Source organism: Pseudophryne corroboree, chromosome 5 (genome assembly GCF_028390025.1).
Source record: "Pseudophryne corroboree isolate aPseCor3 chromosome 5, aPseCor3.hap2, whole genome shotgun sequence".
Classification (NCBI taxonomy): Eukaryota; Metazoa; Chordata; class Amphibia; order Anura; family Myobatrachidae; genus Pseudophryne; species Pseudophryne corroboree.
In genome coordinates this window covers 250,901,724-250,914,980 of record NC_086448.1, presented here as the reverse complement: position 1 = coordinate 250,914,980, position 13,257 = coordinate 250,901,724, and the positions used below count along the sequence as shown (strand labels likewise).

General features: G+C 42.3%; 1 protein-coding gene across 7 annotated transcripts in view; it reads right to left on the bottom strand.

Moving 5' to 3' along the window:
- LRRC3B (leucine rich repeat containing 3B) overlaps nucleotides 1–13,257 on the bottom strand; it is a 495,918-nt gene that overhangs the window by 372,456 nt on the left and 110,205 nt on the right. For 5 of the 7 annotated variants that reach the window (XM_063922246.1, XM_063922245.1, XM_063922244.1 and 2 more), the window contains exon 1: nucleotides 12,461–12,886. The exons of 1 other annotated variant lie outside the window; for it this stretch is intronic. The gene's annotated coding sequence lies outside the window, so the exon portion shown is untranslated. Of the gene's footprint in view, nucleotides 1–9,104; nucleotides 9,127–12,460; nucleotides 12,887–13,257 lie in introns of those variants that run through there. One more of the 7 variants, XM_063922249.1, reaches the window with a different exon arrangement.

The window sequence follows — 13,257 nt, the reverse complement described above, 5'->3', positions numbered from 1 at the left end:
TACTGTACATAATAATTACAAACAAACAAATGATGTTCCATGACTGGATAATAATTGGTTATGAGCAAGGCTGATTGCACCTTATTTTTGTCAGACAAACAATTATTACAAAACCACAAACAACAAAAAAATACATATTTAATTGGATACTTATTCACAAAATGACTGTAATAAGCTGTGCATATTTGTGATAAATAGGTTTTCAAAGCTGTATAAAATGGAATTTGTGGCTTCAAAATAAGACCAGGGAACTGACAAATGACATGACATCAAATATATACATCTTATAATTAAGTCCTGTTAATTTCCTTTATATTGTGTTACATGGATCAAAAGATAACCTGTTTTTTTCTCCTAAAATGATAGCAATTGAAACATTATCTTGTAGCACACTTTACCTCTGCAACACAACAGAGACTTTGTACTAAATTACCTCATTATGGGGTTATTCATCATCACTTTGTACAAAAACAGGTGAAAATTAATATTTTCACCTATTTTTGTATAAATTGTCAGGACCATTCATTATAAAGGTAACACAGTAGATATCACGGATATCTCCTGCTTACCTTTCAGTCCCGATCTGGCCTGCTTTCCCCATACACTCAGAGCTGGATTAAGGGGGGGTCTCTGAGGGTAAGTAACGCCAGGCCCCCCTGCCTGCAAGGGCCCCCCGCACCACGAGCCGCCACAGATCGGATCTCTATTAAGGATCCGATCCACAGGGCTGCGCTCACCACTGACAGCAGCCTGCTGTCAGCGGCGAGCGCAGCCCTGTGGATCGGATGCTGTCAGCGGCGAGCGCAGACCTGTGGATCGGATGCTGTCAGCGGCGAGCGCAGACCTGTGGATCGGATGCTGTCAGCGGCGAGCGCAGACCTGTGGATCGGATCCTTAATAGAGATCCTATCTGTGGTGCGGTGCTCACAGACGCCGGCGCTGCAGGGCTTTGCTGGGCTGCTTGTGGAGCAGCGGCTCAGCAGCAGCTCAGTGCCGGCTGCTCAGGGATAATGACGGCGTCTCACGCCCTGCGGTGCTACCAGCGAGTGGTGGGCTGGGTGCCGGTACACACCCTGGTAGTGTGCTGGTCCTACTACGTCTGTGTACTGGAGCTGTGTATCTGTAGGTACTGTGCTCCATACATATGTGTGTCTGCAATACAGGATGTCTGTGTTATGTGTGTGCAGAAGCCATGATGTGTGTAGATTATATGTGTAACATGTATCTCTATCTAAATATACAGTATAGATTTGTTATATATATATATATATATATATATATATATATAGGCTTCTCCTGATGAAGGTGAATAAATGTCACCAAAAGGCTGAGTTCATGACGCTGTGAGACCCTGACAAATTTATTCTTGAGTGCTGTTTATTACCCTGTCTGTATAAGTATATATGTGTATGTATGTGTGTGTGTGTATATATATATATATATATATATTTTTTTTTATGTTAGGGCCCCCCTGCCTTAAATGCCCCGGGCCCCCCAATGCCTTAATCCAGCTCGGCATACACTAGTATAGCGACCTGAATTCATCAAGCTCTGAAAATACAAAATTTCCAGAGCTTAACTGTGGGAAACTTCGCCATCTTTAGATGGTGGTTGTGCCCGCACCCTACTTCTTCCCTATGGGAAGGAGTTCCAGTTGTGAAAAGCATTCCGTTCGGATCCTTCCGCCAGTGCTCAGCTCCGTTCTGAAGGAAGTCGAGCACCTGTGAACCCATGCACAGTAAGGCTGCGGCCACACATAGCGGCCAGGCGGGTCCCGTTCAACTTGGCCAGGAGGGGGTTCTGTGTGTCCTGTTCTGCAAAATGTACACTGAAATGTATGTGTTCACACTAAAATCCTGCCATCCTGTCATCCGACCTGACCGTAGCATGCTCCGGCAGTGGCTGGACTGCTGCACATGTGTGGGTGCCTGTATGTGCAGTCACTTGCGGCCAAGCGGGTCCTGCTAAACGGAACCTGCTTGGCCGCTATGTGTGGCCGTAGCCTAACACTGCCCAGTGAGACTATGCTAAGAAATAAACGGGGACAGCAGATCAGCTGTCTCCGCACTAGAGCAATGTTGAATTGGTCTGCGCTCGTGGTGAGTAAGATACTTAATTATGAGGAGCTATCCGGCCTTCAATCATTAACATAATGAATGGGTCCCTATGAATTTTTCCTGTCACTGTTCAAATGTAGAATTGTGCGCACAAGGATCTGTACAGGGAGATTTGCATCCAAGAAAGCCTTAGGCAATTAACTTGTTCCATTTAGATTGTACACTCTCACAGGAAGGGTCCTCTTCTCTCACTTATACATATATCTCCTCACTGCCAACAATGGCACCAAACCTTTGGATTTAGGCATCCCGCTGCTGCTATGGGTTTTATGACTGCTGATGCAGCAATGTTCTTAAACAATAGCCTTGTTCTGCAATATACTGTTCTGTTAAGTCACTTTTTGTGTGCGTTTATAGTGGGCAATTTAATTGTTTGAGAGAATTAGCTCCCATCTAAAGTGGCCGGGAGCTAATTCAATTGTTTGGGTCAACCAGAGTCCAAGACTGCACTTATCACGGATTTCTGCTTGCATTATTCTGAGGTGCAAACCGTAATGCAGGTGTCCTAATGCCAGCTCAGGGAGGACAGAAACTTTCCGTGAAGCAGAAGAAATACATGTAAAGTAGGCCTCTGAGGCTGGTTGCGAATGACGGGCACACTTTAAAAACAGTGTGCCAAGCACTTAACGTTGCTAATCCCGGACATTAAGGAATGAGAATGCGGCCATTGCGTCCAGGTTTACCTAAGGTTAGAATTAACAATTATATAAAGTTAAAGTAAAACATATCCCCTCTGTTTTTATTTGCTACATATACACACAAATTAGCAGTACATTATTATTAGCACCAACAGCAAAGGTCTTTCCATTTTGTATACAAATATGACATTAATATTGTCCTGCAGCTGGTACCATGTACAGTATGGGTAAAACCAAGCGCAGGCATATTTATTTTCTCTTATTTAGGTATATTATTTCTCAGCATCCATTATTATTACAGTACATGGTGGTGAATTTAGTTGCATAAGACAGCATGTCTCCTATACTTACATTATGTGCCTAATAATATAGACTACATGAGATAGCTTATACAGGTTGAGTATCCCATATCCACATATTCCGAAATACGGAATATTCCGAAATACAGACTTTTTTGAGTGAGAGTGAGATAGTGAAACCTTTGTTTTTTGATGGCTCAATGTACACAAACTTTGTTTAATACACAAAGTTATTAAAAATATTGTACAGGTTGAGTATCCCTTATCCAAAATGCTTGGGACCAGAGGAATTTTGGATATCGGATTTTTCCGTATTTTGGAATAATTGCATCCCTTAATGAGATATCATGGTGATGTTACCTATATCTAAGCACAAAATGCATTTATGTTACATATACACCTTGTACACACAGCCTGAAGGAAGTTTTAGCCAATATTTTTTATAACTTTGTGCATTAAACAAAGTGTGTGTACATTCACACAATTCATTTATGTTTCACATACACCTTATACACACAGCCTGAAGGTCATTAATACAATATTTTTAATAATTTTGTGTATTAAACAAAGTTTGTGTACATAGAGCCATCAAAAAACAAAGGTTTCACTATCTCACTCTCACTCAAAAAAGTCCGTATTTCGGAATATTCCGTATTTCGGAATATTTGGATATGGGATACTCAACCTGTATTAAATGACCTTCAGGCTGTGTGTATAAGGTGTATATGAAACATAAATGAATTGTGTGAATGTACACACACTTTGTTTAATGCACAAAGTTATAAAAAATATTGGCTAAAATTACCTTCAGGCTGTGTGTATAAGGTGTATATGTAACATAAATGCATTCTGTGCTTAGACTTGGGTCCCATCACCATGATATCTCATTGTGGTATGCAATTATTCCAAAATACGGAAAAATCCGATATCCAAAATACCTCTGGTCCCAAGCATTTTGGATAAGGGAGACTCAACCTGTACTGTACATTAGAGATGATTGGCCATAATAACACTGTTAACAGTAAGATTTACATTCAGATAAAAGGAACTCTGGAAGGTACACATCAATACAAAAGCTTTTTTTATACCTCCCAGGTGATTACTGTACGTCTAAGATTGCAAGCTCATAAAATGCACAACTTTTCATACCCGGGTAACACCAGAAATCAAGTGTGTGAAGATTATGAACAGTCACTGCAAATCCGTTTGTATCTGCCACAACACATATCCATTAACGAGCAAATCTCTATAGAATAAGCAGTTTAAAGAAACACTAACTCAATTTTTTGTTTCCCACTTTTCTTTTTTCCAGTCACAAGTATTGGGAAATGCCCGGATAATCATTTTATATTTGCAGCAGTAGTTCCAGTATGTGGACAAATCCACTAGCACAGCCTACCATTAAGCTGAGTGCTGTGGTATTTTGTTCCTGTCAACTAACACCCTAAAGGGGGGTACTCACGGAGCGATCGCTGCTTAAAATCTAAGCAATCTGACTAGATTGCTTAGATTTTAAGCACGATCGCTCCGTGTGTAGCCCCCTCAGCGATAGCGATGCGCAGCCCCGCGCATCGCTATCGCTGCTGCTAGATTGGCCTGCATGCAGGCCAATCTAGCGGGTCGCTCACTTCACCCGCTGGGTGAAGTGAGCGGCCCCCCCGTCTCCCCCCGCACGCTCAGCACAGATCGCGCTGTGCTGAGCGCCGGGAGAGATGTGTGCTGAGCGGTTCGCTCAGCACACATCTCTCTGCCATCGGCCAGTGAGTACTGGCCTTTATTTACTCTCAAACACAATGTGTACATCTAATTTCATGATAATAATCATGAATATGATAATAATGCAGGAAACGGATATGTAACCATTGTTAGTGCAGCCTGTTATAAATATAGTCATGGCAAGTCCAAAAAGTTCCCAGAAAAATCATTAAACTATGTTTAGGCTATACATTGCGAGGTGGGTATAAAATATTGACAGTCACAGGGGGCTTATTCAGTTAAGGCCGTTTTTTCTCCTGCACTTTTCACTATTTTTTAGGGTGAATGGGGATTCGTTCTATTCACATGTTTTCGCACCTGTGCCAGCGAAAATGCAGGGCATTTTCGCCAATTTTGAGACATTTTTCGCCAATGCCTTTTCACTAAAAAAAGAAGTGAAAAGGCATTGACGAAAATGCAATAAAAACGGGCAAAAAAGGCCCGCAATTGAATATGCAGGGGGGTGAATTAGATTGCTCCGAAATTGTCGGAGCTAATTGAATACCCCCCATAAAGTCAACATTCATTATGTCGTCATGAGAATGTAAATATGGTCATAATTTCGTAACATTCATAAATTCATCAATTAGACAGCAATGAAATGTCAACATGTTAGAATGTCAAAATATTGTCCCTGCTCCTGAGAGCTGCAGTGGCCTCAGAGGTGGCTTCCTGGTCAGACCTCCGAACTTCCGGAGTTCAGGTGAGTATGTCTCCTCTATCTCTAACCCCTATCTAGGGTTCACTCTAGGGTGAACAGCAGGCAGGGTGCCAACCTGTGAAATAGGGCACTTCTGCGCACAAAGTCGTCGCCCGTGTGTCTTAAAAGGGGGTGTTGCCACTGGGAAGGGGTGTAGTCTTATGGTGGTCACTCTTGGGGGGCGTGCCCAGGACTTACAGAGATGTTGGGATGCCCCCAAGCTCTCCCCACACTGTGAATATGTGCCATGCACATGCAAACGGCATCTATTCAACGGTAGTGATTGATAAACTGCAACTTTTACCACCCACAGGACACTGTGACCCACTGGTGGGGTTAGCAAAGGGCAGGTTGCTTTATAGCAGGGCGCCTCCGCCACACCCCCCGCAGCCTAACCCTAACCTCGCCTCCTGCATCCTAAGCCTAGCCCACCTGTCTGCAGCCTAATACTAATTTCTGAGAATGTCAACACGTTGGCTTTGACAGTTTGGTGATGTCAACATTAGAAATGTAGACATTATGGGGGTATTCAATTGTTTGAAAAGTCAGTTGGGTGTCTGTTTTTTCCTAGCTAATATACAGGAAAAAACAGCCACCCAACCGACTTTTCAAAAAATTGAATATCCCCCTATGAATGTTGACACTGTCAAACTTTTGACTACATCCCATCCATTCCCATTTACTAGGTAAAAGCAATTAGTATTTCTGAGTAATTGCACCTTTAATGCTAAAAGTGCTAATTCAGACCAGTTTGCTCGCTATGTGTTTTTTGCAGTACTGCGTTTGCATATTCACCGCCCATAGGGGAGTGTATTTTAGCTGTGCAAGTGTGCGAACGCATGTGTAGCAGAGCTGTACAAACAGATATTGTGCAGTCTCTGCGCAGCCCAGGACTTACTCAGCCGCTGCAATCACATCAGCCTGTCTGGGACCGTAATTGACGTCAGGAACCCTCATTGCAAACGCATGGACACGCCTGCGTTTTTCCAACCACTCCCAGAAAACGGTCAGTTCACGCCCACAAATGGCTTTTTTCTGTCAATCTCCTGGAATGGATTCTTCGCACAAACCCATCGCTGAGCGGTGATCCGCTTTGTACCCGTGCAATGCGCCTGCGCATTGCGGTGCATATGCATGCGCAGTTTAGACCTGATCACCCGCTGTACTTAAATGCAGCCTAGCGATCAGGTCTGAATTAGCCCCAAAGTCAAAATAAATAAATAAACAAACACAATCAAGCAAGGCAGCTAACACTCTTTACATGCAATTATACAATTTATTCCCAATAATAAACTATCTAGAGATTGTGCTTATGAAGTCCCCAGTTCGAATTTTACTGTGGTAACCGTCATTTGGAATACTGAACTAAAAATGCAAAGCCCTTTGCAGTAACAAAAATAGCTCAAGCTAGCAGGAGAAATATTCATGTATGCATATTTCCCATACAATTCAGATATATGCCATGCATGCTTCATTAACAACACTGGCGATTGTTTTTTTAATGGCAGTTTTCCCTCTTGTAGAACACTTCCCTATCAACAGTCCAGTGAAGCCAGTTACACATTATTTAGGTCAAAAAACAATATATTTAGGCTAATGGCAAAGAGCAGCAAGTGGTAACATACACTATTTTCACAGTATAGACCAGGCACCTAAAATTATGCCCCCTATAGTGAATATACAAATAGTTTTCTTACACCGTAAATTACATAGTCGATAGTCCAGGTGTAACCGGCTAGAGTGCTAAGCATAAATGTAGAACCATTACATTATTACATCAACACATTGATAAAGCAAACACTATCAAAACTGCGTCACAACAGAGTTTGTGAAGGTTTTTCTGCTCAATCAAAAAAGTACACAACAGATTATTTATTTTACATTTACACTTTTATCAGCTTTTTTCTGTTAGGCGTTAACTACCTATGAACATTGCTAAAATATGCTCTGTACTGTACCCTTAACTTCCAGGAGCTACTGGATTCAGTATGTAATCCCGATGGACGGGATGCCATCGGTCACAATACCGACAACATCCCTGCCATCAAAATCCCAACAGCCCCGTAGTTAAGACACTAACCCTCTCCTGCCCCTACCCTAACCCTCCCTTGTGGGTGCCTAACACTAATCCTCCCCGAGGGTGCCTAACCCTAACCCTCTCTTCTCTGATGCCTAAACCTTACCTTCCCCGCTTGTTGCCTAACCCTAACCTCCCCTTCTAAGTGCCCAATCCTCCCTCCCCGGTACCCTAACCTCATCTTCTAGGTGCCTAATCCTCCCTCCCCGGTACCTAACCCTAACCCCTTCCCGCACCTACATCCTAACCACCCTTCCATAACCTTAACCTAACACACACACACACACACACACCCCGCGCACGGCAGGATGCGAGTGCGCCCTGCTGAGAAGTCAATCAGGATTCCCGGCGTCAGTTATTTAACACCGGGATTCCCCCCTCGTCGGCATTCTGACGTCGGTATTATGGCCGCAAGTCGTATTCCTGCTCTGGTAGTTTGACCGCCGGGCTCCCGTCCAGCAGTATTGTGAGTCTAAAACCAGCATCCTACGCTATATAACCCTGCTGTCATCAGGTTTAAACTGAGCATCACATAAGAGTATAAAAAGCGTATATAGAAAAGATTTATTGTTAAGGGCTAATACAGAGTTGGCAACAAAATTGGGGTGTTTCCACCTATATGCAGAGATGTAGGCATGGCAAGATTTGTACATCTCTGCAAAGGGCAGCATTGGTGCCTACTTTATGACAAATCATCATCAGCATATATTTGCACCCATCCTTTAGCAGGTTGAAAAGATTCCTAACAGGTGTGTATGCTCATAACTGCTGGTCTGCATGAGCCACATTGCATGAACACGCCCTTACTGACCTCAGCCTATGTTAGAATGCCCGTCCCCATCCCCATTCTTTCTCTCCAGCCATAAGCAATGTCAGATATGTGTCTGCATTTCTGCATATGCACACAGGTGCTTTCTGAGCATGCCAAGACAGAAATTATGAAAATGGTGTAGCACTCAGGCTAAGGATGTTTCCACTGCAGCCCTCCCTTTATTCCACATTAGTACATTGATGGTGGTGACTCTCCCCCATTTACTTAGCTTTTTGCTTTGCTTTACTCCTCTGTGATGGGGACCTCTTCTAACCAGTTGCTGTTATGCTATAGACCAGTGGTTCCCAAACTGGGTGCTGTGGCACCCTGGGATGTCACATGGAACTTGCAGGGTTGACAAATTATTTATGATCACTGTGATAGGCAATGCTGGTGTCTGCCAGTGCCAATCATAAAATCTGTAGATAAACAGGAACGCGACCCTGTCCACCGCCACATAACAGTTGTCAAGGAAGCACAATTTACTTAATTTAATACTTTTTGATGAATTTCTCAATAAGAAACGTTTGGCCTAGGGATGTTGCAGCATGTGTCCCCAGTGAGGGCAATTATACTGCAAACGGTAGGGTGTCATGAAAGGAACCTAGTTCGGAGTAAGAGTGTATGTTAGATCAAAAATGTATTATTGAAAACTATAAGCGTTTTTTAAATAAATTACTTTTTTAGCAACCTAAAGTAGAACTAACCCTTGTCCAGTGCAGCAAAAGTTAGGGTTCCCTGTCCTCTTTCCCGGCTCAGCCCACATTGCCCTGCCTGCTTCCTGTTGTCATTAGGTTCATTTCCTTTTTAATCCCTATACTGTATATCATCAGTCGTATAGATCTGAGATCTAGTAAAGAGAAACAAAAAAGGTCTAAGTAAGTATACGTTTTAGCTTCAAGGAATAAGTTGGCCAATGTAATACGTGTCTAAATGGATATACTTTGCTTCCTTTCTTTGCTCCATGAAAATATATAATTTGATGACTATTGTCTTAGAGAATTGCTGAGCTGTAAAGTAATGTACCCTTTATTTCACCAGAAATGTACTGTAATTACCTACTATAGATTTTGGAAGCAATAATGATTCAAGTGAAGAATGAGAGATTCCACCAAATTATATCTACAGTTCACTTTCAACCACAGTAAATGAATATTGCCTTAAATATTGCTTTAGATAACAATGAAGTCGCTTCTCTATTCTGCGGCCTAATCCTTTATTCTGAAGTCCTTTACTTTTAGTTTCTGGAGAAGCTTTAGAACTGAATTATTGTTAATGGTCAAGATTGGGAAAATCAACTCAAAAGATCCGTGCATTTACAGCTTAAAACAAATACTGTAATAATTGTAAATAACTGGCACCTGTGCTTCACCATGTAGATGACTTGTAATCAGCATACAGCATGTACAAAAAATCATCATCAATAAAAAAAAGGCAAGATACCAGTGCCATTTCCTGCAACACATTCAGATGAAATGAAAACGACTGGAAGCTGATTTCTTTCATTTCCAATCAAAGCTAATCTCATTGACTCTTTCCATCTACCCAAGTATTATGCATGTCTCAGCTGCCGTTATAAATTCTAGAACGTATACAGTCTGACTGCAAATCATCCAGCATAATAAACAACACTTATCATACTGTTTGCAGGCAGTTCAAACCAACATGACTATGGAATAATTACAATTTGTTGTGGCTACATTAAAAAGGTTGTGTTTGAAGGTCTGTTAGGAATCCACAGGCTGCAGGATTTATTGTGCATGCCTCCTTCCTTCTAATAATGCCTGTTGTTGTTAACTAACTCCAGTTATATTATTTAATTACCCACATCAGAGACTTAATACATTAAGGCATGTAAATAAAAAAATAAACAAAGACACACACACACACACACACACACAACTCGAGTGCATGACTTGTACAAGGGGCATAGTGCCCAGGCTTGGCTCCTATCTCAGTAATCACCAGCTGTATTCAGCACACATAAATAACCTCATCGTCTCCTTATAAACTGCATGCTTCATGTATCCTGTGATTCCATGAAAAACTGATCCTGTGTGACATATAGTACTAAATAGGAACTATATATATGGGTCACAACAGTATTTTATCATATCAGTGCCTATTTAGGCATTATATTCATATAATGATATAAAACAACCAAAGACAGATAGATAGATAGATAGATAGATAGATAGATAGATAGATAGATAGATAGATAGATAGATAGATAGATAGATATTTATATGGTGCCAGGCCAGCATATTCTGTTGCGCTTTACCATTGGAAACAAAACAGAAATAAAACAAGACTGAGTAATAACAGACAGAAAGGAGGTAAGAGGGCCCTGCTTGTAAGTTTACAACCTAAAGGGAAATAGTAATTTGAAACATAGGATAAGGTGCTACTTATTGCAAATTGGTCCAGACTGCAAAAGGTTCTTGGTGCGCTATATGATCCAGTCTCAGAGCAATGTTGGTGTTGGATCAGTGTTGTGTTAATGTAGAAATAGTAGGGGGGGGGGGAGGGGAGAGAGAGACAGAGAGAGAGAGAGAGAGAGAGAGAGAGAATGCAATGGATAGATATTTATTATGCATTATCAGTTACTTATATAGCGTAGCATATTCTATTGTGCTTTCCAATTGAGAACAAATTCTAATAATATAAGACTGGGTAATGACAGACACACACAGAAGAGGACCCTGCTGCTTACAATCTATATCGAAACAGGCAATTATACACAAGGATAGGTGCTACCTACTGCATATTGGTCAAGCCAGATTGCAGAGATTATTGGTGCGCTATATGATCCAGTCACACAGCAATGATTGTGTGTGGTTAGAGAGCTGTGTCAATAGATAGATATAGATAGATAGATAGATAGATAGATAGATAGATAGATAGATAGATAGATACACTTTCCACAGTCTTGCACTTCTATATTCTACAACAAAACACTGTTGCTATCATCATGAAAATGCCATCCCTGACTTGAATACACAATTGTGCTCCTCTGTGGAAGATTAGCAGCAGAGACAGTTGCGTTAGCTGTCAGTGGATCCAGGCCCACTGTGTACTTTACGTGTGTGATAAAGAGAGCTAAAATTATGCTTGCTGTGAATACCAAAGAGGATTTGGGGTTCATTTCCACATTTACATGTAAAACAGATACATAAGGTGTTTAGCTTTGGCTGTGGGCATATAACTGGACGTAACAGTAGGCAAAGACATAACACCTGTAACACAAGTGAATCTGGCCTCATTCACAGTACAGCAAATGTAAGGCCCATTCTAGACACAATTGGACTTGTCTTATTTCTAATATAAAGGGGGAGGGGGGGATCACAAAATCAGAGATTAAAAGGGATGCATTCCAATTATTTCCAATTTATTCTCAGCAGCAGTAAAACATACCTAATTCTCAGCTGCTACAACAATACATCAATTTCTACAAGCGATTACAGAATAGGCTTCGTCTCATCACCAGTGGCAGAAGGAAAACATCTCTTATAGCAAGAATAAACAAGTGGCTCTTTCACATCAACAGAACTATTATTGGGGCTTATTCTCTACAGTGGGAATGGAAGAGGCTCATTTTCAATAGGAAGAACTGAATTGGGGACTCCATTCCAGCAGAGGAATAAAACCACTCATTAATGGCATCAGGGATAGCATGGGGGGATTCCCAGCAGCAGGCACAGAGTAGGGGGATCATGTCCATCTGTGGAAGTTACACATGAGGCTACATTCCAGCAAGCAGGGGTAACACAGGACAGAAAGCCTTCCCATCAGCAGCCTTACTCTGCAGCTTATTCCCAATAACAAGAACTCCTGACTCCAAACTTGACTGGAGTTGAATACCGATACAAGCAGGTAGTGCCAGCTGCCCTGACACCCAGCCCTGGCACAGCACAGCATGCAAGAGCCCAGCTACTGTAACACGACGACTGCACAGCACACAGACAGGTAAATGGCAACAGATAGCTGCTGGGAAGCAGAAAATCCTCTCCTCGCATCTCAGGCGCAACAGGCGTCACATCAAGAAGACTGAGCGCGGACTTACCTGGCACACATACTACCTCACGCCGCTGGAAGGAGATGGGGAGAGGGACAGCATGCTGCTTGTAGACCGGGTGTCCGTGCAATCCCAGTCCCTGCCCCGCGCACTCAGTGTGCCCCATCCATGCCGAAGCTCAGGGCTGACATCGGGCTCTCTCGCTCCACCAGCCGCTGCTTCCCCATCTGCAGCCCAGGGTGACTGTGGATGAGCCAGACAATGACACACAGACACAAACACACACACACACCCCCAGCAGCAGCAGCAGCACAGTCTGACTGACTGAAGGCTGGGTGCCGCTCCTGTGATGTGGTTGGGTGGGTGTGTGACTGTGACTCTACACGAGTGTCATATCTCTGGTGTGTGTATGATTTTCAGGCATGACCCTGTTTCCAGATAATAATCTCCCAGCTGCCAGCAGACAGGCATTTCCCCTCTCTGCCTGGCTGCCTACTTACCAGTCACAGTACAGGGACCTGTCTAGCATAAATAATTCCTCCAGGTTGGAACACAGCTCTGGAAAATTGTGCAATTCATACATGTCCTCAGTAAGGAATGGTCCTCGTGCCTGAGTCTGGTTATCACCATTATTGTTATTATTATTATTATTATTATTATTATTGTTCTTATTATTATTAGTATTACTACCAGAATGTGATGGTAATAGAGCATGTTGTCTACACCATATATTTGTGATCTGAAACCTCAGCATCTTATGCCACACGGTTTATAAATGATTTGCAATTTTATTGCATTTATATTAATGTTCAGAGTTAGGGCTGTAACACACACTCCGGTTTTTC